Here is a 3,703-nt window from a genome sequence, read left to right on the forward strand (position 1 = left end):
CTCACCTGTACTGGGACCTCCACGGCGGCCGGACCCCTCACCTGTACTGGGACCTCCACTGCGGCCGGACACCCCTCACCTGTACTGGGACCTCCACGGCGGCCAGAGACCCCTCACCTGTACAGGGACCTCCACGGCGGCCAGAGACCCCTCACCTGTACTGGGACCTCCACGGCGGCCGGCCCCCTCACCTGTACTGGGACCTCCACGGCGGCCGGACCCCTCACCTGTACTGGGACCTCCACTGCGGCCGGACACCCCTCACCTGTACTGGGACCTCCACGGCGGCCAGAGACCCCTCACCTGTACAGGGACCTCCACGGCGGCCAGAGACCCCTCACCTGTACTGGGACCTCCACGGCGGCCAGAGACCCCTCACCTGTACTGGGACCTCCACTGCAGCCGGACACTCCTCACCTGCACCGGGACCTCCACGGCGGCCGGACACCCCTCACCTGTACTGGGACCTCCACTGCAGCCGGACACTCCTCACCTGCACCGGGACCTCCATGGCGGCCGGACACCCCTCACCTGTACAGGGACCTCCACGGCGGCCGGACACCCCTCACCTGTACTGGGACCTCCACGGCGGCCGGACCCCTCACCTGTACTGGGACCTCCACGGCGGCCGGACACCCCTCACCTGCACCGGGACCGCCACCGGTGCTCCCACTGCTCACCTGTACCGGGACTTGCATCAGCACCTCCGCCCGTGTTCTCGGGACTCTGCTGCACACAGACCCTCCCTCCGGTGCTGCCGGGGCGCCTCCACTGCATCCAAGCCCCGCTCACGTGCGCTCGGTGCCCCCAGGACTCGCCTGCCCCGGTCCCTCTCACCTACCCCAGCCCGACCCGCTCCTGCCCCGGGAGCCCGCCCCGGCCACTGCTGTGATTGGAGCGCTGAAGTTCAGCGCCAAGTTAAAACTCAGACAAATTTTCTGTAAATAAGACCAAACGAGGTGCCTGTGCATGGTAATTCCGCCCTGGTCTGGTGTAGTGTGAAGCTCAGAATGTCTTACCTAGGGAGGACCAAAACAACGCAGCACACCCTAAAAATCTTACAGCAGTTAGAGATTACTTGGAAAATTGCAAGTCTGGGGAGGTGCACAAAAAGATGGTTTTTAGAAAGTAAGGCTTGGCCCATTAGCAGGAAGGGTCTCCCTGTAGTGCTCCACACACACGGCGACCTCCTGACCCAAAATAAAGCTGGTTATGCACATCATGAAAACCTGCCTGTTTCGCACACTTAAAAATAGTTCAAAAGACATGTTTATGCCTAACTTACTTGGCAACACAGATAATCTGTTCTTTATCTACGTCACAAACTTGTGGTCCATGACTACAGGAGTCCAGGCTCTGATCCTGTAGGAAGGGAAAAGTTTTCAGCAAAGGATCATGGCCAGCATGACCACAAAACCCTCCAACCCTCCAAAGATGTGACAAGGCTAAGTTACATTAGGACTCAGGTTCTCAGGTGCTTTTTTTTTTCTACAAACATAAACATTTAGTGTTGTAAGTGAAGGGATTGTAGAAAAACACCAGTGTAAGATGGTCACCACAATATATGAACACGGCCTTCCAGTGTGTAGTGACACATCCTAAATATCTGATCATTTTTGGCAATATTTTCTTCATGATTTGATTAGTGAAATTTGGAATTACATAATGCATTCCTGCCCACCTGGATAGCTGGCTTTGCCCAAACCAATGGAGTGTCCTCCTTTACAGCCAGCAGGGCAGCTACTTATCTACTGCCTTCTCTAACAAACGAAGGCTTCACACCTGAGCTTTTCCCTGTGAAGGCAAATTTGCCAAAGAGCACAGGCAACACCATAATTTAACTTTCACCTCTCCTGATCTTTGTCTGAAAAACAAAAAAGTGCTTTTCCTCGTTTAAAAGTGAATTATTTACATGAGAAATTTCATTTGTGCATAGAAACTGTTTTGACCAAGCCACAAGACTGAACCACTTCCATGACAACACAAAGCTCAGTGAAGTGGTCCTTTTCCAGCAGTACCCAACATGAGAAGGCTCAGTGGCAAGTGACACCAGGTTTGAAAATGCCCAGAGGGACTCACCTGTCACCCCTTCAAGTGGCTGCTTTATGCTGCTTCAGGAAAGCTTAGAAAACACTATCCCCCCCATCTCTTCCAAACCCGCAGAACCCAAAAGCTTAGGGAGGTGTGGGGATCCCCAAATCAAGCTCTCCTTTCCCAGAGGAAGAGGACTTTAACCACCAGCATAAACACATGAAGTAGGGGGCAAACCCACAACTCTCCAGTGCCCAAAGCTGCAGTGATAACCAGAGGGGCCTGAACCATGTCCCTCTCCTTTACCTCTCGAGAGGGCAGAAGCCCAGCCAGCTCCAGGCACGTCACTGACACTCAGCACTATCTATTCCAAGGCAAGTGCCCTCCATCAAGTGTTAGTCTACAAGGGATCAGCTCTTGAACAAGGAACAGCTGGTTCAGACCAGGCAAGACAGAAATGACACCGCTCAGGGAGACAAAGTACTGCAAAAGCTCTGCAGTCTCCTCCACACAGACTCTGGTGTCCGCCCTGAGCTCAGTCGAGCAGTGAAAATGCTTTTGTTGGAACCTAACCTTCCTTGGCAGCCAGGAAATATCATTCCAAAGAAAGGCTTTTTTCCTGTTCTAGTTTACTAGAGATCATCTTCCCAGCTACAAAGATGGACAGAAGGAGAGGAGCACACCCCTCGCCTCAGGATGGAGGGACAGAAGCAGTTTGTACTAAATAAAAGATTACAGGTAATGCAAACATTACTGGTGGTATTTTTTCATAACTGTGATAAATTTCAAATTCTAAGAAATGCTGAAAAAAAAACCCTAAAACTTCTTCAACACACTCATCCAAGGCAGTCAGTATATTCAGTGCTTCACTGCTAATCCCTCAGAACAACATTCCCCTGAAAAAGGCAAGTGAACCAGACTAAATGACAGAAAAACAGATGAACTGAAAGCCAAGGATATCCTTCAATTATATTTAATTTTTATAAAACAAGTACGTTTTCCTACATTCCAGTTAAAACAGCTCTTAAAAGGAGATGGCCACAATCTCAAGACAAGCCACAGTGAAGCAGAGTATTAACCCTGCTGGTTTTTTTTTTTTACATAGTCACACTTGTACAAGGGCTTCCAGCTTCCTGCAATCTCCAGAAGTTGGCAAACAAGTCCCTGTTCATCACTTAGTATGGAGCTGGCAAAGGTCAGCCCAGCATGTGTTACATAAAACTACAGATTATCAAATCATTTGAATATATAAAGTGTTTCTTATTTGTATTTATACCAACTTAGACAAGTTATTTTTAGGAGCCATCTAAAGCTGGACAGCTTTTATCTGTACTGTTTCCTCAAGTATTAGACACTACCAACATTTCCATATATGTAAAACCCCTTACAAACAAGATGACTATCAAAGGTGTGCTGTCTGCTCAGCAGGGATTTAAATCTTGCCTGCTGCTTCTGCAATAAGAAACATAGCAGTTTCTCTTAGAAAATGAGTAGTTCACTACTTAGAACATGTTTGCCTCAATTTGGAACTATTAAATACATCGATAATTTTATTTAATCTATTTGTTTTCAAGTAAGAAAAAAGAAGTAGTTTGTTTTTTTCCTCTTAGCATGGGAGAGCATTTACTAAGCAGATGTTCAGAGTGTACCTACATTCAAGCAGTGCTGTCTC

Source organism: Lepidothrix coronata, unplaced genomic scaffold (assembly GCF_001604755.1).
Source record: "Lepidothrix coronata isolate B3197 unplaced genomic scaffold, Lepidothrix_coronata-1.0 Scaffold121, whole genome shotgun sequence".
NCBI classification, from domain to species: domain Eukaryota; kingdom Metazoa; phylum Chordata; class Aves; order Passeriformes; family Pipridae; genus Lepidothrix; species Lepidothrix coronata.